Genomic DNA, 23,146 nt, shown 5'->3' on the forward strand with positions numbered 1-23,146 from the left:
CAGTATATAATGGGGAAAACCTACTGAGTGTAAATTCAAAGAGATATTGCTTCCTGGATGGCTCGTGGTGCAATGCAAGCCTAATGTGAGCAGTGCCAATTACAAATAACAGAAAGAGAGGAACACTGACTTAATCTTTGACAGCATGTCCTTTTGTACACCAGGTGCCAAAACACTGGTGGCATCAGTGTGACCACTGAGGCAAGTTGGTTGCCTCAACCAACTGGGGTCCAGATTATGATGCAGACATTTAGTTTGCATTTCCATGTCTCTCTCTCTGTCTGTCTCATAAGTTAAACAAACAAAGCAAACAGAGAGATAATGAGCGCTGTTGCATCACATTCTTGTTTTCTCACCCATGTCATCTTTCCCAGGCTCAGCAGCATTACATACTCCAACTTTCATTTGGTTTAAACCTTCTGCCAATGTGGCCCGACAGTTTCAAATATTTTGAAACTTCCTGAAGACTTCAGCAGTTCAAAAGTCTATAAAGAGACATTTTAAAAAGTAGCACTGATGGTTTTAAGTGTTCTCAGAAATCACAAACATGTCAACAATAAGAGTTCTGCATAAATGATGTCCCCTAAACAACGAAATGTGTGCTTGTCACACAGTAACAGTCATGACCTACAGCACTTTTGAATACTATAGAGCTGTTTGAAAGGTAAACAGCTTTTCATCTCAGCTTGTCTGAGCATAGATGAGGAAATGCTAGGCCAAGACACAGAGAAGATAAGGAGAAAAAAATAAATAATAAAATCAAACATTCTCTTTGAAAGCTGCCAGGCAGCAGGCAGTCCAAAGTGTTGGAGTTTCTGCTCAGAGCCTTTCAAACTGAAATTGTAATTGTGTGGAAAGATGAACGTGGTTTGCAGATTTTTTTCTTTCCTCCCTCTGCAGAGCTTGGTGGTGAGCTTGGGGTCTCCTCTCTTGCTCACTAAAATGTAAGAGGGGACTTTTGAGAGCTCTGAAGGTATTCTTATAGTTTATTCTACAGCGCTTCCACTTCCCCAGCTACCACAGAATAACAGTGGAAGGCGGAGAGCAGCATTGAGATTTGAGTGATGAGAGAGGGTCTGTGTGTGTATGTTAGCAATAGTTACAGCAATGGGCAGTCACTTTAATGCTGGAATATATGCATTCTGCTCAGGTACTAGGTATCTATGAGCTTTATTTTTTAACACAGATAAAAATGACTTTGGTAGATAGCACAGGTGTTAAGGCACCAGTATACCTGCCTCTGGTGACTGCGCCACCATTTCATTGAACAGATTTACTCAATTTCATTCAATTTTGCACTCAGTTCTTATGAGGCCATTGGAGTAATGGTGTCCTTAGCAAAGCCACACCTCCTGCACTGTGTGTTGTAATCTTCACTTTACTGTTCTAAAGTTTTGGCCATGCGTGCATGTTAGTGCATGCGAGTTGCTCCCTGTGAAACTGCTGCCTCTCCCCAAATTTACAATGAGACTTGGGAATTTTCACACCTATAGCTTGTTTGCTCTGGCCTGAATTAGATGGTGAGTTTGTTTTTACAACACAGAAATGTCCAAGCAAGGCAAAATGTGCAAGGAAAAAAAACATGCGAACAGTAAATACAGAAGGAATCTCCTGTTTTTCTGGTGCATGTGTGAGAAACAATGTTAGTAAGGCCATGGTTCATTCTCCGCCTGGATACTACTACTATTATTTAGGTTTCTGTAGTTTGCATGGATCCAAGAATACAAAGCATAGCCACAAGGTCCTTTATACCTTTTAGAGCTTCTATCAGCTGTTGGTAAAAGAAAGAGAAGACAAAGTTATCACAGAATTTTACAGCTTCCCCCCAATTCTCTGGATTTCATGACTTTACCGTTTTTAAAACTACTCTCACCTTCAGTTGTTTACCCGATTTCCATGTACTTGTGTTTACTCATTATAGCCGGCTGCGTGTGAACAGCATTAATCATCATTAAGGGCTCTCCTTGTGGCGTAGCTCAACTTACTCACCAACCTCTGCCTTTCTGTCATCAGCAGAGAAAGAACCAAGCGAATCACTAATGTATTTTCACAGTTACATTATGGCGGGTGGATACATTAACAGAAAGGTCTGACATACTGGGTTGCCTGGGTGAAAATTCTATCTTATTGTACAAAAGTCACTGGAAGAATAACAACGTATCTGGTGGAAACTCAGAGAATGTTGCACATCATCACAGATCAGAGATTCAGATTGTTTTTATCTATTATGCTGGTACTTGAGTGTGTTATTTACTGGCTCTGAATGCCATACATCAAAAAGATTCACAGTAGATTTACAGTATTGGTTAATACAATGTGGTTTTCAAGTACCACATGTAGCACACTGTATAATTAAGCTTTTAACAGATTAATTAGGAGAGAGCAACACCTTAACTACTTAGGTTACTTAGGAGAAACTGACTTAAGTGCCACTTATGCTTTGATCAGATAGTAAACTGTCTACATCCTACTAGCTTCCTAGTGCAAATAACCTTGTAATGCCCAATTGTGCCATTTACCCAGGCTTCACCATCATCTATGCCAAAAACAATATTTCACTTGAGAATTCCTCAGAAGCAGAATACTGCATGTGAGAAAGAATAAGTTAAGACCGCATCCTGACCAGATTCTCTAAACACTGTCCTGAGGTCATTAACATGCCTTGAAAGCAACACTCAGAGCTTTCCTACATCCCCTGCATGAAAGCATGTGTATACATGTTTGTATTTGTCCCACAACTAAACATCAGAAACCAACTATGCTCTTGGACAGTCAGGAATTTTGGTGAGGTACCAAATGGGGGTTTTAGCACAAAGACAAGTCAGGTAAGTCACCAACTCTATATCAGAATACTTTATTCATCCCGAGGGAAATTAGGGGTTACAGCAGGCAGCACGCTAATGGCGCATGCGCACTCATGACCATAACTGCTGATTATAGCTAAATTTATTGAAGCATAGTATCCATTTTTAGTTTATGAAATGATCTGAAATAGTAGGAATATTCAAAGATATTTCTCAAATAAGGCAACAGAGTCAATGCCTTTAGCGAATGTGGACCACTTGTGCTTACGAGCAAAGTCAGCCTCCAGAGGTCCATTCTAAGCCAAGAAATACCCTGCCGCCATGTGCACTTTAAATCACACAGGACAGCATCTGGGTCATGCAAGTTATGATGAATCAGGTCCATTAAGCCAATTGCCCTCATGAAATGCTGGTCTATTATTCATGCAAGCAGAGATGATTTTTCTGAGGATAAAGGGTGGTTAGTTAGTAGCAAGCTACAGTGACTTTTCTTTTAGGTGTATCAACTTGACTCGTACTTTAACTCCTCTCTTGTCTTTGACTTATGAGCATTTTTTACTTTTCATATGTGGTCATTCATACATGACTGAAGTTAGACTCAAGTTAGACTTACTTAAAACAGCATCCTTCAATGTGAGTTTAAATAATATTACAGCAAACCCAGCAAAGATAGCTCGACATTTGCACTGAAAGTACATTTTATTGGTAAGATCTGTCGCAACATGCAATACAGGTATTAGGTATTGTTATAGTAATAACATTATTATCATTGAATAAATATTAATGTAACAACAAGCTGTAGATTACACATTTATGCTCTGCCTAACTTTGTTTGCATCCAGCTGATTGTTGTGTTCATGATGTTCCAAAAGCAAGAGAGAAGTTCTTTACATTTTTAATTTTTATTTATCAGCTGATATTTGAAAATTATTTACATACGTCAGCTGATAATATCAGCCCTAATAATATCGGTCGAGCTGTAATAAACTACTCAAATTTTATTTCCAACTTCCCAACAATCCATGAGACAGATGTAAAAAAATGCATGCATGCATACATGCATTCATGCATACATTTATTAAATTCCACCTGTATAAGTATAATGTAATTAGTGTTGGAAAGCTTAATCATAGACAAAAACCTGCTAGGGGGTGATACCTGTGGATGCAAAAAGACCTGCGATCCCATAGCCTATAAAGCTTTGTGGCTTAATCCTGCTGAGTTTGTGGGCTCACTCACACATTTAGCGTCACACTGAATACAAAACAAATTCGATTTTATAATAGAGTGTGGTTTTAAAGCCAGACCTGCCGCCTTCTCATTACATGTGGTTTCAAAATAGTAAGATGGTGATGACAAAAATCCTGCAGCCACCTCAAAGTAGCTACAACCATCTTTTATACTGTCTGTGTGCTTGATCGGTTTTCACAGACGGTCATGTTTTATATACTGATTTTACAAAAATTTGTGTTGCTAAATCAAAATAGTTGAGTTGTTTTCATTTGATGTGTGATATGTCGAGCCACAGTATCTACTATTACTTCAAAAGTAATTACTTAAAGAAAAAAAAAATCTCTTCATTGCATTGCCTGAAAATCAGTTATTTCTGTCACTTTTTCCTGCAAAATGCATACTGTCACACCTTGTTCAGTCTAGTGTGTCTACATAAAGATAATAAATAAGTAAAACACTGAAGAAGGCACACGCAGACAGACTTCAGGTCCTATCTGAGAGGTTCCAATCCATTTACCATAGCCCTACAGTGCCTAAAATAAGCAACTAAATCTACCGAAGGCATTACGATTGATGGCAACTGTACACGCAATAGCTGCAAGATCTGAGAGTGCTTTGAATACTAGCAAAACTACATATTTGAACATGAACTTGAAATTAAATAAAGTTAGTTAATCTACATAAATCAAGGAGTGAAGTAGCTTGCACTGATAAACATTTACCACATTCAGTAACTCTGGCATTAATGCACAAAATGTCGTCATCATCATAATACAAACTGTTCGGCTGCTTAGCGTTTAAGATGTCGTTTTCTGCACTGCAACTTGTCTCAGCCATTCTAACTTCAGTAGTGAGGGTGGCATAGATAAATATGCACCCATTAATAGAGTTTAATTTGGCTTTATGTGAGCAATCCAGCTCGTTTTGATGTTGTTGACAGCAAAAGTCCATTTAAAGACACGTTTAAAGAAACCAGGCAAATAGATCAGTCTGCAGTGCACAGACAGCAGCAATGAAGCTGCCTGGTCTTCTGCAACTGCCACCTCCACACCACCGCCAACAGCCCACTAATCTGTGCCAATCAGATGACGCTAAACAACCATTTGTTGTTGAATTGGGCACCAGTACACGCCCCCTCCTCATTTCAACAGCCACTGCAGACCCTAGCAAAATGCTGGCGATGTAGCAAATGCAGGCACAGCAGTGAGGGTGACAGAAATAGCAGAGTGGTGAATAATAGAGAAAAAGAACTGTGGTGTAATTAACATGGTGGCTGGGGGCTGATAGAGGGGCCGTACAGAGATAAAGAAAGGCACTGAAGAGAGGGTGCTGTGAAAGAGGATGTAGGAGAGATATGAAGAGAAAAGATGAGAAATTAAAAGAATAAAAAGAGTGAAGAGAAAAGTTCTGGAAGACAAAAGCAGAGAAGCAACTTGTAAGAAACAGGGTAGGTTAGAGAGGAAAACAAACTAGGTCTCTGTCATCTAATCTAAAAAAGTAAATAAAAACACTGGTAACTGTCATATTCAAATTATGTGGCTTGATTGAGCAACAATCCCACAAAATCAACAACTATAAAAATATAAAGCGCTTTCATGCGTAGTTCCAAAGAAAATCCCAGCTGCTGCTTAACAAGACAATCCAACGTATCAGAGAACTGTGGTACACAATAGCTGTGAAACTGAGGGAGACAGAAAAGGACAGAAACGGAAATGTAGATAATTACACGTTTCTCAGCAGCAAGTACAACTCAACATGGTCTCGCTTGCTCTGGTTCAATTCTGCAAAGCAAGAGGATCGTTTAACTGGTGACAAGTCATGCATTTGGATATGAAACAAGCCTACTGAGTAAATTAGGACGTCTTGTTTTCCACTGCCTCACAGCACAGGTGACTTATTTAAAAAACAGAGAGAGAGCCATGGATTGCAGCCATCAGAAACGAGCTGCAGATTTCCAAAATGGCGCAGCTCTGCGTGGGCAACAGTGAGCTAGAACAGCACTGCAGTAAGAGAGGAGTGAGTAGGACTGAGAACGAAAGCAGCTCGCTCTCCAGTACTTGTTATATGTAGTAAACATGTAAGCCGAAAGAGGAGGATAGAGAGAAACGCAGATAGCAGTTCTGTACATTCAAATGCTGTTGTTTTCTGTTGTTTTCATTCAAATTCCATTGTTTTGATTCAAATTCTGTTCTGTACATTCTAATTCTGTTGTTTTCATTCAAATTCCATTGTTTTCATTCAAATTCTGTTCTGTTCATTCAAATTCCGTCGTTTTCATGTTAATTCCGTTGTTTTCATTCTAATTCCGTTGTTTTCATTCTAATTCCGTTGTTTTCATTCTAATTCCGTTGTTTTCATTCTAATTCCGTTGTTTTCATTCTAATTCCGTTGTTTTCATTCTAATTCTGTTGTTTTCATTCTAATTCTGTTGTTTGAATGAAAACAATGGAATTTGAATGAAAACAATGGAAGTTTAAAACAAATTCCATTGTTTTCATTCAAATTCTGTTCTGTTCTAATTCCGTTGTTTTCATTCAAATTCTATTCATTTCATTCGAATTCCCTTCTTTTTATTGCAATTCTGTTGTTTTCATTCAAATTCCGTTGTTTTCATTCTAATTCTGTTGTTTTCATTCTAATTCTGTTGTTTTCATTCTAATTCTGTTGTTTGTTTTAAACTTCTGTTGTTTGTTTTAAACTTCCATTGTTTTCATTCAAATTCCATTGTTTTCATTCAAATTCCATTGTTTTCATTCAAATTCTGTTCTGTTCTAATTCCGTTGTTTTCATTCAAATTCTATTCATTTCATTCTAATTCCATTCTTTTTATTCAAATTCTGTTGTTTTCATTCTAATTCCGTTGTTTTCATTCAAACTCTGTTCTGTACATTCTAATTCCGTTGTTTTCATTCAAATTCCATTGTTTTGATTCAAATTCTGTTCTGTTCATTCAAATTCCGTTGTTTTCATGTTAATTCCATTGTTTTCATTCAAATTCTGTTCTGATTCCGTTGTTTTCATTCAAATTCTATTCATTTCATTCTAATTCCCTTCTTTTTATTGTAATTCCGTTGTTTTCATTCAAATGCTTTTGTTTTCATTCTAATTCTACTCTTTTTATTCAAATTCTGTTGTTTTCATTCTAATTCCGTTGTTTTCATTCAAATGCTTTTGTTTTCATTCAAATTCCGTTGTTTTTATTCAAATTCCGTTGTTTTTATTCAAATTCTGTTGTTTTTATTCAAATTCTGTTGTTTTTATTCAAATTCTGTTGTTTTCATTCAAATTCTGTTGTTTTCATTCAAATTCTGTTGTTTTCATTCTAACTCTGTTGTTTTCATTCTAATTCTGTTGTTTTCATTCTAATTCTGTTGTTTTCATTCTAATTAAAATGGGGGAAATTTGACAAACAACCTAGTGTTGGTGAAAAACAGCATTTTGAAAATTAAGACAGTCAAAGCACATGCAGTGTAAAACTCACAATGGGAGAGCCAACAGCAGTGGTTAATGAAATTTAAATGGAAAATTGCACTGGAAGACAACCAATTAACAGGAAAGAGAGGCTACACATGATATCTTTGTTGTAATAACTTGACATCAGTAAGAATTTATTAGCTTGCTGTAACAATAGCGGGAAGCTTTTAGTCTTACTGCATGAAAATCAGAGAGCATGCAACATCCAAGCTACGAGTTACAAAAACTGGTGGAGGAATAGCCTAGAACGACTTCAGATAGGGTTATCATGTTTTCCTTCTTGAGATTTATCTTTTTAAGAGAAATTATATACATTTTCAACAAAGCCTACGTATAGACATAAGCATACACTTTTCCAAAACACCATATAATACCACAAACATCAGCTTCTCCATGGACACAGTCATACTCTTTCTTACAAGCAGTTTTTCATACACAATCAAAATTTAAGTATAATTTGAGTAATAGTATAAGTGCAGAGGACAAAGTCGGACTAATATAGTCTAAGCTTGTACAAATTACATTTGGCACCCAATATGATCTGTATAATCAAAGCCTTTTGATTCATTTGTTCAGCAAAGTAGAAATGTGTGTTTGTACTCTACATAACAAATTTAATACTACATACCGTTGCTAAATGCTTACAAGTAACCAGTGATGGGAAACCCAAATATTATTCTTTTTTTCTATTCATAAAGCTACTTTCAGCTGTTCCATTATTCACAAGGTTCTGTTATTCACAGCACTTTTTGATTTGGCTGTTTTTATGTCGGATGCCATTCCTGATAAATGAAAGGAATTTGTGTCTCCTCCAGATATTCAACCGTGGATCTTTTGCTTGTTAAGTGAATACCTAACCCACTACACCAAGGAGTAACTAAAGTTTTTACATTTATGTATTCACTTATTATAAAGACAAAATAAAAGAGATTATAACTATGGTAGCACAACTTCTTAATTGTCACTGCACACTTTGAAAAGTTCCTTTTAGATGTAGTTCTCGTTTGTGAGATTTTTAGACTAGTCAAGAATGATCAGTCCTACAAAGTTTTAAAAAGAAAAAGAAAAAAGGATTGTACGGATAGCTGCTTCTGCCTTGTAATGAGATGGGGATAATGCAGAGTGCAATGAATATACAGTAAGGAAACCCTACTCCTTCCTGTTGCTTTCAGACCCAGGGCTATGCCAGCTTGTGCTTTTGCCAAGGAAGCAGTCTCATATTCCAACAGGAAACACATCTCAGCCTCTTCCTGCTTACCCAGAGGAAGTGGCAGGTCAGATGGGGAATGGATGAGACATTTATTCTCATGACTAAAGTCCAGAGTGTTAATTTCCAAGAAAAAATATATATATATAACAACATACAAACTATTGTATTAATAACAAAGTTGATTATGCTACCACATGTCTTCTGCTTTTGATAACATAAGTATTCTTCGATTCCAAATTTCCCCCATTTTAAATAAAATATCTTTAACTGTGTCTTCATTCTTCATCTACTCTGCCCTTTTAGTTTTGCTCTTATTTTAATGGCATTTGAAACAATATACAAAAGCCACCAAACCCAGGTATGCTACAAAAATTCAAGCTTTAACAGTATAAAAAAAAATATTTTTTAACCTAAATAAGTATGCATAACTACATTTTTGCTTCTAGAAAGTACCACCCGATCATGTGTAGTCAGCCCAAACAAGCAATCCACCTATGTCAATAAATGAACTTAAATACGCTCACCGGCCACTTGTTAGGTATGCGTGTTCAACTGCTCATTAAAACAAGTAATGAGCCGGTTGCATGGCAGAAATCCATGGCAATTCTCTGGGTGAAAATGCCTCATTAATGACAGAGAACACAGGAGCCTTCGAGCTCATAGGACGGCAGCAGGAGCTCAAATAACCAGTCGTTGCAACAAAAGTGCGCAGAAGAGCATCTCCAAACACACAACACACTGAACCTTGAAGCAGATGGTTTAGAGCAGCAGATTGACGCTGGCTGCCCAGCTGCCAGACAAAAACATCAAACTGATGTTATAATTCACTTAGGCTCACTAAAATTGGACCAAAGAATAAAAAATTAAAACAAAAATAGGAAAAATGTCTCTCTATCTCAATTTCTGCTGCAGCATTTAGATTTTAGGGCTCAGACTCCAGTGTATATACACACAAAAAAAAAAGCATGGCTCACCCCTTCCTTGTACAATGGCTGACACTGGTGGCAGTGCTGTAATTATATGAGGAATATCTCCTTGGCACATTTAGGTTCCCTTAATGCAAACCTAGCACTGTTTAAACACCAGAGTCTAGTATTGATGGTGACCACGTCCATAGGTCATCAAGGCATGCTTCCAGCGGGATAACACAGCATGTCACAAAGCTCATAACAGATAACTATTTCACAACTATGGGAAATTCTGAATCACCAGTTAACCTACACCCGTTAACTGGATGTCCTTTGATTGTGGGAGGAAGCCGGATTAAACCGAGATAACCCAGGACCTTCTTGCTGTGAGGCAACAGTGTTAACCACCATCCCACTGCTTCCCAGTCAGACACAGGAAGCTTACAAAGCTCAGATAATTTCTAATTGGTTACTTGAACACAACAATGAATTCACTGTACTCAAGTGGTCACAGTCACCAGCTCTCAATCCAATAGAGCAGTGGTCCCCAACCTTTTTTGTGCCACGGACCGGTTTAATGTCAGACAATATTTTCACAGGCCGCCCTTTAAGGTGTCGCAGATAAACAACATAAAGTGATACAACTAAGAAAGAAACTGTGGCATTTTGTAAATATAATAATAAATGTGAATTCCTGAAATGCGCCAACAACACTAAGAGTGACATCCTCCTCTCTGCCCCTTAATGCGCTCTGGTCGCTATGGTAACACATAAATATTTCTTTCAAAATAAGATACATTACTACAACATGGGAAAAGCCCAGGGAAACTGAGTAAATGATTAAAAACCTTGAAAGCTATAAATTTCACAACCGAGGTTCAACTCTCGCGGCCTGATACTTCATGGACCAGTACCAGTCTGTGGCCTGGGGGTTGGAGACCGCTGCAATAGAGCACCTTTGGGATGTGCTGTAGACACAGGTATCACCTTAATGATGCAATTCTCCTACTGCATTGAAAAAAAGATGGAGATCTGGTGAACGTGGAAGTCACTTAATGTAAGTGAACTCACTGTCATGTTCCAGAAACCAGCCTGAGCTTACTTGAGATTTGTGACCAGGCATGGTGTCATGCTGTAGCAGCCATTAGAAGATGTTACGCACACGTACACTCTCCAACAAAACTCAGAGGGGCTATGGTGTTTAAATGGTTCAAACTGTGCCAAAAAATATCCACTGCATCATTACACCACCACCCGCAGTCCAAATTGCTGAGATTCGATAGATCTGTGCTTTTATGTTGTTTACATCAAGTCTTATGGGCTACTTCTATTCTTTCATTGTACTTTTCTTCACTTATGAGCAGTTTGCAAAGACACGTACATTAGCACAAACATAGCTCCTTTCCCTTCTTTTAATGAGACATAACAGCCATTATTCTGATGCATTTTCAGTTGAGTCTTTACATGAAAACTCTTAAAACATTAAAGCACTCTTTGCAAACAGCCATTAAATGACCCAAATATAAGTCCATGTTATCACAGACATATCATTATACGCAAGTTACTGGAGGCCCTTTTTAAATTTTATTTCACCAACACAAAACATGCTTTTACCATAAGAAAAATGGCTAAACGCACACTCAGTTAAACTGTAATTCACCACAAAGCTTGGCCAACATACCGGTCGTGTCCTTGTAATTAGCCACAACCGCTCTGTCAGTGGCTGCCATGTTACTTTTTATGCAAGTTACTGAACTTCACCTTTTAACCTTTTCTACATCTCTTCATCTGCATATACATTGTGAGCTATCGCTGAATGATGCTAGTTCAAAGGCAGCTGATCAGTACAAATTAGGGATGCATCAATCAGCTGTTGGTGCAATCCTTACTCAAAATACCTCAGTGAGGAATAAAAATGATTAATTTAGCAATGGTATTGATCTGTACTTGGTATCAGCAGAAACAATTCTTTCCTATTTTGACATTTGGCTTAAACCTCAGCAGATCCTCTTGGCCGTGTCTATACACCTAAAGTTTCTGCCATGTGATTAGATAGTTCCTTTAACAAGCAGCAGAACCAGTGTAACTAATAACGTGACCAGAGAGTGTTCACTTTTAAAAGCTGCCTCTTTCTGTCAGTGGCACAGTCATTAACGTAAGGTAGCAAAGGTGGTGGTGGACTGTGTAACAACTGATTCCCCAGGATTCAGCTATTTGCTATAATTGACACTGGACAGCAATGTCCCATGGTTACTCTGAAACCATTGTCAAAACCTACACACTTCTAAGATGCCCTGTGGCAGTAAAGAATAAATTGCAGCATTTGTACTGGGGCTGCTGCTGACAGGTAGGCAGAGGTTTTTGCCCAATTATAGGAGAAAAGGGATGAAGCAGGATAAGGCGGGCCACTAGAATAGACCTAATGAGGACGTGGTATGATTGCTGTGGGACTCATTCGTGCCCACAGCAGGCGTATTCGATTGGTACAGAATGGCCAGAATGAAGTGGCAGAGAGAGCGACAGAGATAGATATGGAGAGATAATAGAAGTGAGAAGGACTGATTCCTCACTCAATGTGAGAGTATGTGGGAGGAGATGAGATGCTGAGACTGAAAGTGGGAAAGAAATGGATGCTTAAAGTAAGTGAGTAAGTCAGTCCATCAAGTCAACTATGCTTTCACTCTCTCTTCTTTCCATCCATCCATGGCTGCCTCCATCCTCCAATCATACATACAAACACTGCAAGCACAGGCGGTGCTGCTACAACCATCCAGAAAGATGTATGCCATCAAATCAGTTCAACTTCATGCAAAGATGTTCAAGGTTGTAAAACAACCACTGACATGTGTCAACACTATGGGGCATTTGCCTGCAGCGGAACAAAACCTGGAAAACCTGGGCAAACAGGAAGTGAAGGAAGTGCTTTTTCAAAAAGAGTTGATATCCATTCAGGCGAGAAGTGTTTAAATAGATTCTGCAAACTTAGCAAACCACTGTATAGGAGTGACTATAGATGTAGCTACTATAGTAGACATGGATGCTTGGCCATGTAGGGCTAATACATCAATTCTGTTTGGTTACAATGAAAATGTGAGTGAAGTGCAGACTTTCAAATTGTAGCTCAAGGGTTTTTTTGTTTGTTTGTTTTTTAATTTGCCTTGACTGTTTAAGAGCTCTTAGCACAGAGGTTCATCTGAGGAAAAACTACAAAAATGTGTATTTGTCTGACAAATTATAAATCTGGAGCCATTATTAGTTAACAAGGTTAATATTGATATTGAACCTTTGGACAGTTTATGAGTTTGTCCTTAAAAGCATTTAGGCTGCTGCAAAAAGTAAAACTCCCCTCCCTCTTTAGGGACATATTACTATTTATGGAAATTAGCTTCAGTTACTGTGACTCATTGCCATCTAAACAGACAGTCACTGCATGGTACTGATTTCCTCTTATCACTAGACACACTCAAGTGCAACTTCTTCAACTAACTTCTTCAGCCTAAACTGACTAAGCAGAAAATAGATGTACATTCTTCGGCACCAACCACCTTCATTATATACTTCCTGTAACCACTGATGAGATTTGTGCAATAAAGAGGAACATTTCTGGACTATTCTTCATACAAAACCTTTTGTATTGATAACCCCTCTTCAAGTCGGCATCTTGCTTGGCTGGGATATCAATCAGACCACAGGACTCAAGTTGTCCATTCGACGCCATTCTTCTCTTAACCATTTAGTTGTTTATTTATGTACTATGGACGTTTTTCCTTATTGCTTTATGAAATGTCTCCTAATCATTCCCCAGAATTTATTGATAACTTTTCACCTTTTGAAATTCTTTTTGATAACTTTATGTCCAGGCCCAGACAGTGATGCTGCCTCCACCGTACTTTGAATTAGTGCGTTTTCTCCCTCCAAAATGCAGATTTATGTATGTGTGTTTAACTCATTACTCCACCGAGGAGATTTTCTCTTTGTTTATTTTTTTTACTTTAAACATGCCACAAGGCATTTTTTGGAGTGTGGTGGTTTCCTTTATGGTGGTGTTTCATTAACACCATTCTTATTCAGTGTTTTTCTTATAGTGAGGATGTGAGCAAAGATTATAGCAAGTTGTATAGATTTCTGCAGGTGTTTTGCTGTTACTCATGGATTCTTTTTCACCTCTTTCAATATTGCACATTGTGCTTTTGGTGTGATCATTGTAAGACGCCTACTCCCAGAAAGAGCAGCAACAGTCCAACGTTTCCTCCATTTGAATATAATTGATCTTGTGGAATGATAAACATCCAAGGGTTTTGTATGCTTTTCGAGTAAAATGCTTCTACTAAAAGGTCCTGTAAAGGTTGTTTTGATCGGGGCATGGTTCACAGCAATCACTCATTCTTGAGGAAACCAGACCTTGTTAGTAATCACACTTTGTATAACTTACTTATAGTGAGGGGCTCCCTCTACAATTCACACTTCTGAACCTCTCAATTGAAACACCCACTCCTAGGAGGTTTTGGTTTTGGTGAAGCTGTTAGCACAGAGGTTCACTTTGATTTTCCTGAACTTTAAATGATAACTCTGTGTGTTCACTAAAACTCAAGATCGTATTTGCATGTTATTAGTTTTTCCAGATTGTGTTAGTCTATAATTAAGACGGAAATTAAGCTCAGACCACATTTTAGAAGAAGTCAAAGAAACTAATCATAGTGTAAGCCTGAAAACGCCATTTGCAATTTAGTGGTTTATTATTAGGAGTCCTATACACTCAGCTTTTCTTTATATTTGTTCTGCAAGAGAACACTCATGCAAATCTATCTTATGAGAATTTTCCCAAATATTTCATGCAAATTTGTATTCGCTTCTTTTTTAAGGCTCGTGGACTTCCAGGATTCTAAATTACAAGATAAACAGACTTTACCAACCACCTGTGTTACTTTTGAGTCCAAATAGATTTTCATTAAAATTCTTATGCACATCATTTTTTTTCCCGTTTTCTGTTTTATCTCTCTCTATCCCATTATATTAATTTCCTTCGCTCTTTATTATAATTTCCATTTCTCTTCCCTGGTGTTTTTCCTTTCACCATATCTCATTCTTTTCTCCCCCTCATTCTTGTGTGACTGTAGTAGTGTCTGTGTGTGTGTGGGAGTAGAGGAGAGCAGCTATGCTGGCTGGGGGAGGAGGTGAGAGAGAAAGAAAAAGAAGCGAAAGAGGGATAGAAATACACAGAGAGGGAAGCAAAGCATTTACTGGAACAAAACATGCTGTTTCAAACTCATAGATAAGGGCCGCCTACTCGCTAGTTCTTATTTCAGAGCAGTTTACGCCTTATTTTTACAATCTATTCTATTCTATTTATTTATTATGCATTTTTTTAGTAATATTATGAATACCTTAGACAACCAAGATATTATTTTCTGGCATTTTTTACTCAACTGAATTACTTTAGAGTTGCTAGACCTACCATCTGTCCAGTGTCCATAAAGTTTAACTCCATATTTCAAGTAGGTGGCAGGAGGAAGACTACATCTGAAAGCCAATTAGAAGTGAAGGGCACACGGAAGAGTTTGATTGTTTCTAAGGATGCTAGTTTTTATATTATTACAATTGTAATACATATAAACACTCTGGTACTTTGACAGCCTGTTGCTAGAATCTTTATGGTAGCCACATATCTAATATCTAATAAAAACAGCTCTTCTTATAAGAAGATCAAGCACAGAAACATTTACTTTGAGAAGTTCTGAGTTATTTTTGGTGATAAAAAGCAACACAAAAGAGCATTAACACTGATACCATCTGCATCAACATCTATGATGAATGTAACCCAACAGACCCTGAAAATCCAGCTGAGCAAGTTGGATACTCACTGTTGATCCCGGTATCTCGTCAACACCAGTGAAGTGCAGATGACACAGCCTGAAAGCTGTACAGGTAACCTAAAATAGAAGATGATAATTTGCGCATGAGGAATAGCGTACACAGTGAGGTCAAATAAAAATAACAGAAATGCAACACCTGTAGAGAAAAGAGTGCTTCTATGAAAGACGAGCTTAATGAGAGACCAATCAGGAAAATATTACAAATTTTTGACCCAAGTAGTAAATACCCATCTATGAATTTTGCATATTTAGACACCATTATCTACAATAATAACATACAATTGCAATATATCTAAATATTAACATGAGTATTTGATTTTACAGGACTTACAGTGCCTCTTAGATTCACCACAACTGAACTTGTTAAATCACTGAAAAGCCAGAATTTAAGTTTGTTTTTTTACCTCGCACCCTACAGACTAGCTTTTACTTGAAAACCAAACCGCATTACTGATTAACCAATTAATAAATAAAGCAACAAATTAAAAATAATTAAATAAAAAGGTATAGTCCTTTTCAGTGACACACACACACAAAAAAAAATTGCTTAGCTCATTATATTCAGCTAAAAGCCTCTGGGAGAGAAAAAAATGAAAGCGCTAATTTAATGGAGTATCTCAAAATGCTTGTGGTAATTCCAGTTCAAGGACCATCACACACAAACTAACAAGACTGCAAAAATCATCAGGCCTGTAATGAAGGGCAAATCTTAATTGACACACAGTCTAATGAATGACATCCATTAGGATAGTTACAAAAATAATATGTAAGGTTTTGTGGCTTACTGAAATTCCAAAACAGGCTTCAAACAAAGATGCAAATTGTACAGTTGGGGATAAGGGCTCACAAAAGTACAGCGTCCACTGTAATCACAGGTCAAACCAGTCATCTAGGAGTTGTTTTTAAACACACACATCCCAGCATGCACGTATTTCATTTCCTCCCTATGGAGGCTGGTTGGATTTCCTGGAGAACCGATGCAGTTGCATTCGCCAACTCTGCACACTGCAGAAACGCTTGTTATAACTTCCATCTGTGTGGTCGTGGGAATTCATTTGATTTGATGTTAGTTGTGATGAGCGCTGATCAATACCAACTTTAACCATCTGTTTCCCAGCTTAAATAAACAATTAGGTCAGACCTAAACTCATGATAAGTGAAGGATCCCAGAAATGCACTGTCCCAAAAATTTACACTGCACTAATGAATAAAGGGATTCTTTATTTTTATTTTCTTCCCTCAGCTACAGTTAACCCAATTTACCTCACACTTGATATATAGCTGGGGTTGATGTCAGGCCTTCAGGGAGTAAATTGTGGCAAGTCTCACAACCTCACACCAAGTTTATCAATTGTTATCATCCAAAAAAGAAACTGTCAGCAGTATCAGCCATCTCTTGCTTATTTCTATTAAACATACATTAAATTACTTTAAGTTAACTCTGTATTTTTCACCTGATTGTCTGGCCTCCACCTGCAGTGGCTCCTTGTCCTACAGTTTGAAGGCCACTGCTCTAATTGTAGGAAACACTCGGCTTAAAGCAGAAAGCTAATGCAAGGCGAGTTTCTGTTTAATTGGCAGTGATCTGACCTGCTGTTTAGGCATTATGTGTTTACTAGAAACAACATATACATTCATAAAGTTTTTACTTATCCTTCTAGACACCAATTATCAAACGAGCCAATACTATGTGTATATTAGACTTTTACACAGTTGATCAGTAAATTGCTGCTTGAAGGGGAAAAAAAGACCTATCCCCATTTCTCTGCATGGGTCAAACACTAGAAAGGACTACATTTATATCTAATAGATTCATCAGTGTTACATCACTATATTGTGCAACTGTGCCACAGAAGTCAATCTGTGTGCTATCTTTAGTCACTATCAGCTGTTCCGCTTTTTTAATCACAGCAGTGGTTATGTTAAAGGAAGCATGCAATCCGCCCATTGCGAGCAGGCACGTGCTGATTGACATTGTAGTAACAGAACAGACTAAATTCCAAGAACTTTACACTTTACAGAACAGGATCTACTGGCTACCCTCAACTGCCACCATATTTTCAATCTTGTGGAAGAGCTGGGTAGCAATTCAGCAGTTTAACCATTTTCCACAGGTTGCACTCTTTTAATCACTTACTGTCATTTACTAAGCCTAAACAGTAGTGCTAGTAGTACAGAAAGATGAACAGGGTTCAAAATCCAACACGTAATAATACGTATCCTTCATGGCACTGCCCGTTTCCCCTTATGGTTAATTTTTGAGAACACTTGAAACCCATCAACCCATAAACATACAGGAGGCGGCAGGCAGAAAACCACATCAATTCACTTTCCCGTTCCCCATGTTTAAAAAAAAAAAACAAACAAAAAAAAACAAAAAAAAAAACGTAATTGTTCTACTCCGATCCTCATCTCCAAACCTGGTTACAGTCTCCAAACTCTCTTCCATCCTCTGATGCAAAATAGTTTGGAGCAGCAGTCATCTTTATTGCCATCTCACTATACCCCAGGCTATTAGTGCAGACTGCTGACCTGGACCTTGGACCTCTCCATAGTCTGTTTCTGCAGGCTGGCATTCAGCCTAATGAGGCTTGCTAATGGTCCCCTCATGTCAGTCTGAGGAAAGCCTTCTACTCTATGCAAACTGGAACACATGTTCACACACTCACTCCTTCCAGCACTTTCCACAGTTGCCTAGTTGATAATAAAAAAACAAAGATGACCAATGTATGACTCAACTAAACGCCAAACCGCTGCCCATCATCGGTTATACTGTATCACACAAACTCTACTTATCTGTCCTTGCTTTATGACCTTTCTTTAGCCCCACTGCACAACTCCTTTTAGGACTATCTGCACCTGGTCAATGTGATGTGGGGAATTTCAAACTCGGGAAGCACAGAAAGGAAAAGAAAATGCTTCCCATAACTTATCCATTATCAAAACAGCTGCTTTTTGTGCTGATTTTCAGTCTGGGAAAAATTACACAGGACTCTGAGTAATGCTTAGAAAATGAATGGCAGGTTACACATTTCCACATTTAAAACATTCAGGGGAAATGAGATGTACAGCAACTAGACAACATTTTGCTGTGCCTGCCACTAAGTCCGATTGGCTTCACAAGGCCACACTTTCAGAGAAACTTGTCCATTAGCCACGCTCTGTTAACACTTGCTAGTTAATGATTATGAGCCCCGCTGAAACACATTTTAAAACATGTGGTCATTAACTATGGACACGCATGACACATACAAGTTAAATAAAACATCAAAGAGTCCAGCATTGATAAGTTTGTCCCAGAGCTGCTAAGAAAATTCAAAATATCATCTTTTACTCTTTGGAATGATGAGAGCTCCAAAAGCACCTGTAAAATCCGTTAAGTTTATGCAGGCAAGTACAGTGAGCCGTAGCTAAGACCAATGCTTTGACAGACTGAAGACTGTCACGGCAGATAAAAGATTCTCTAAAAGCAGCTGAGTGCTGTGAGAGTGACAAGTTAGGTAGGAGAAATCAGAAGTGCTTTAAAAAAAAAAAAAAAAAAAAAAAAAAGCAGCCAGACAGACTGCAGAAATGTCTGGGAGACATGAGTTTTAGAGAGCAGTAAAAAGAGGTGATTTGAAGCTAAAAACAAGATTAAAAGGAAAGGTCCGGACTGGCTGACCAGTTCAAGGTCATGTTTTAAGCCAAAGCCACAAGCTACGCAAGATGCTTTGACCCCCTGGTTCTAAGCAGTAGGCAAATAAAAATGTCAGTTTTTAGATGTAGCTGCAACTATTAAATACATTTCCACCCATCAGCTTTACATCAGCCTGGGATTTAAAGATTATGCCTGCCTAGTTAAGTAAAGTATCAACGTCGAATTCAATCTGCAAAACATCTGAATTAAACTTTCAACAGCCAACTCTAGATTTCTGTAAGATAACGTATTCTTATTTTACCATAGAGGGAATCTGTTAGCTTTGGCTAGAAAACACAATCCAACATGACAACAAAAAAGCCCGTGATTAAGTGGAATGTGTCCTTTGGCTAGATTTTTTTTTTCTTTAGGAGGCACCTTCATAATACAAATCATACTTTGGAACACTGGATTCAGACAGACCCTAAGCTCAAGTTGCAGGTCGTAAAACAGACAGCGTCCAGATGTCTGGCAGAGGGTATGCAGCAGAGGATTTAGGTAGTTCCCTTCCAAGTCAGCTACTGGTGGTCATAGCTGACAACCAAATGCTTGCCAAGTAGTTCAGTGCAGTAATTCTTGTGTGTATTTGGCACACATTTATTGTTTCATTAACCAACTATAAATTCTTTCTATAAATCCATCTTTAAATTTAACTAGATATGATGAGATTTTTGTGAAACGCTCTTTTCATTCTGAATTTTACCACAACGCTTGCAGCCAGGGTGACCTGCGGCTTATTATAACATTATGACAGAAGCTTCTTCAACTGAGAAGAAACAACAAATGGCAGGTAAGATGAGAGTCCGGAAACATCACAGTGATACTGTTGTGGTGTAAATCATGAATGCTTAAAGCCTGAGCCTGTTGCAGTACAGACAAGATGGGGAAATAATGAACCTGACAGCTGGCATTTTGCAGTCTTTTGCAACGAATTCAATTTATACAAATTAGGCTTTACCAAAATATGCTCACCAAAAAAAAACAAAAAAAAACGATGCCACATCCCGTTACTTACACCTATTAAGATACAAATTCAAGTGTTGCGACATGTGCCGTTAGATTATCGTTTCCTGTCTACTTGAGAAAAAGCATTGAACTCTGAAGAATAATTAGCACCTTGTAAGTACTTCTTATGTAACCCCCTCTACCTTTGCCTAGTCTCTGATCATCAGCAGGCAATGCTTCACAAATGCCAAGACTGAAAAGAAAAACTGCACCACGCTGATGTAAAAAGTCAACACCTTTTTTTTTTTTTTTTTAATGACCCATAAAAATACCACACTCTCACTCCACGTTATAAATGCCCCACATTAGGGAAGTGAGTCAATAAAGTTTGAGGTAGGTCATGTTGCATAGAGGGAGGGGAAAAGCATACTGTGCAAAGCCCCATGAAGGTGTCTGGGTATGGGACTCACAGCACTTGCAAAAACTCAGTGCATCAAATTCTCTGTGGATTTCCTTCCAAAGCCACTTCTTAGCCAGTGCAAGCCAGCAGAAGCAGCTTTGTTCCTTTGCCACCTATCCTCACTTTCTACCCATTGTAAACCTGTCTTCAATGCTTTGGCTATAGCTCTCTATCAAGTCTCAACTGCTTGCTCTTCACATTCCTCCATCACGGGGACATAAGCCTCAGTTTCTCTCTCCCACACTATTCAGCTCCTTGGAAAATGGGGATACAGGCTGGCAGAGTCACTGTATCAAATCTATTTGTCGGTTAAACCTGCAGCTGGATTAGGCCTGCTTTTAGCCACTGCTACTATTCAGCAAACGTTTCGTGTGTGCTAGCTCGCGCTGCCGTCCAGTCAGGTTTTGATGGGCCAAAGCTATTCATGAAACTCCTGACTTGCCAGGAGGAGTTCAACCACCGGCCACTAAAGCCTCTGACTTACTGTCATCATGGTAATAGTCTTCACAAGTGTGTTCTCATAACCACTGACATGTGAGTATGTCATTTTCCAAAAGTCTACATACCAAGAGTCTTTGTAGAAAATTAATGGTAATCATAACTGTTCTATCCACGACACCGTTAAGTGGTCATGGCAGTGATGTGGCTGGTTTTTTAGCAAAGTATCACAACAATAAAAGAACAAGAAAGAAAAAGAAAACAAGAAAAAGAAGCAACTGTGTGACTGAAAAAGCCTGGGAATCATCTGCACAGGGTTAGAAAAGCATGACCAAAGTAGCAGATCCTCTGCTATGACTATAAATCACAACAGAGCTGAAGTCTACAAAGCTAAAGAGAAAGGAGTGGAGAGAGGAAGACCAAAAAAAAAAGAAAAAAAAGGAAGTTTTACAGGGAAATAAAAAAACATGCCAAATCAGTACAAAAAGATGGGCTCAAGACCAAATACCAGAGAAAGGGCTTGAGATAGAAATATAAAAAGATAATGTGAAGCAAAAGTAGCCAGTAAAGAAACTTGAGTTCACAAGTTCATCTGGGGGAAAAAAGGAAACCTTTGCACTCTCTACTCTTACACCTCATCTCCAGACGATTGTGTCTGCACTTTGCAGTGAGCACAAGAAGGAGAAAAAAATCCATGTGTGTCGTTTCTCAAAAACCCAGCAGCACCTGATGCATACTTCGGAAGGAATTAAAGTTGAATCCCTGGGGATAAAGCTGCACCTTAGGTAAATTTAACTGTTCACTGCCTTTGTCTAACCACACTCTGGTAAAGTGTAAGCCTTCACACTTACCTCAACTGTGTGCAGACCTGTGGGGAGCCTGTCGGGAACCAACAGTGTGGTAAAACCTTGATAATGAAAGCTATAAATCACCCTTACCACATCCCCAGCCTCAAAGCTCATAAAACTCCAGCCCACAACAGCTTGACAACAAAAACATGGTACTTTTTTTATTTTATTTTCCTCTCCCTTTACTCGAGTTCACACTATAAACATCAGTAGCGACAGGGGTAGCCATGGCAAAGCAGAGTTGCCAGGAAGACTTCTTGCGCCTTTTATGTCTCCAAGATGATTATAAGTAGAATTAAAAGACATTTTCTTCTGTTTGATAAAACCTAAAATACATTTTACATCACTTTATTCCCTTGCTAATGTAGACTTGCTGATTCATATGTGCGCCTACAATCACAAGTAAAGCAATATACGTTTTTTAACAGTCTGTCAGTCACTGGAACCACATGTTTAACTCATTTATGTATACAGTGACAGATGAAGCTGTCAGAGCATTCATTCTGGCAAATTAAACTAATTCTGTCTGCTAATCTAATATTTTATTACTTTTAGTCTCATATTGACTGAAAATAAAGTATGATTAAAATTGAGTCCTTGCGTGCATTACTTCACAGACGATGAAGTCAGGAAGTTTGAGTCACTGTTAGTCAGAGATATGCCAATTTACCAGCCGCACAAAGAAAAAGAAAAATGCCGCCATAACATCAAGGTAAACAAAAGACGAGAGAGGGAGAATGAGTACGTGCCAACGCTTTTAAACCTGACATCTAAAGACACAATCCCACTACTTACAGCAATTAGCCCAGCGTTTTGTTCTCTCTCTGCTCTTTGTTGTTCTGACACTCTAAACACAGTACCAGGTAGCATCACTACAGACAAAGCCAAAAACACTGTCTGACAAGTTCTGTGGGAGGATAGCTTAAGTTAACTGATCAAACTAACCAGGGAGAGTGTCTGTCTGTAAATACAGGCACAAACATACCTCCGTGCTGCGACAATAGCAGTTTAATCGATGGTTTAGTTCTGCATGCACACTGCTGTGCAAAAGTCTTATGCCTTGGTAGGAAAATGGGAATGAGTGCAAACGTATATGGAAATGGTTCAGTCAGTGTTTGGTATGCGCACCTTTATTTCTTAGCTAAGCTTTGTTTTTAAGTCTTCAGGAATAATTCTTCTGGCATCTTGAAGGACTTTCAAAGCTCTTCTATGGATGTTGGCTGCATTTTGTTCCATCTCTAATAAGATTGATATGGTTAAGGTCTGTGACCCTAGGG

The 23,146-nt window shown here is 38.3% G+C and overlaps 1 protein-coding gene across 3 annotated transcripts in view; it reads right to left on the bottom strand.

The window, feature by feature from the left end:
- sipa1l1 (signal-induced proliferation-associated 1 like 1) overlaps positions 1 to 23,146 on the bottom strand; it is a 93,727-nt gene that overhangs the window by 38,886 nt on the left and 31,695 nt on the right. For 2 of the 3 annotated variants that reach the window (XM_026143588.1, XM_026143586.1), the window contains exon 2: positions 15,491 to 15,559. The exons of the other annotated variant lie outside the window; for it this stretch is intronic. The gene's annotated coding sequence lies outside the window, so the exon portion shown is untranslated. The remainder of the gene's footprint in view (positions 1 to 15,490; positions 15,560 to 23,146) is intronic. 3 annotated transcript variants of the gene reach the window in all.

Source organism: Astatotilapia calliptera, chromosome 15, assembly GCF_900246225.1.
Source record: "Astatotilapia calliptera chromosome 15, fAstCal1.2, whole genome shotgun sequence".
Classification (NCBI taxonomy): domain Eukaryota; kingdom Metazoa; phylum Chordata; class Actinopteri; order Cichliformes; family Cichlidae; genus Astatotilapia; species Astatotilapia calliptera.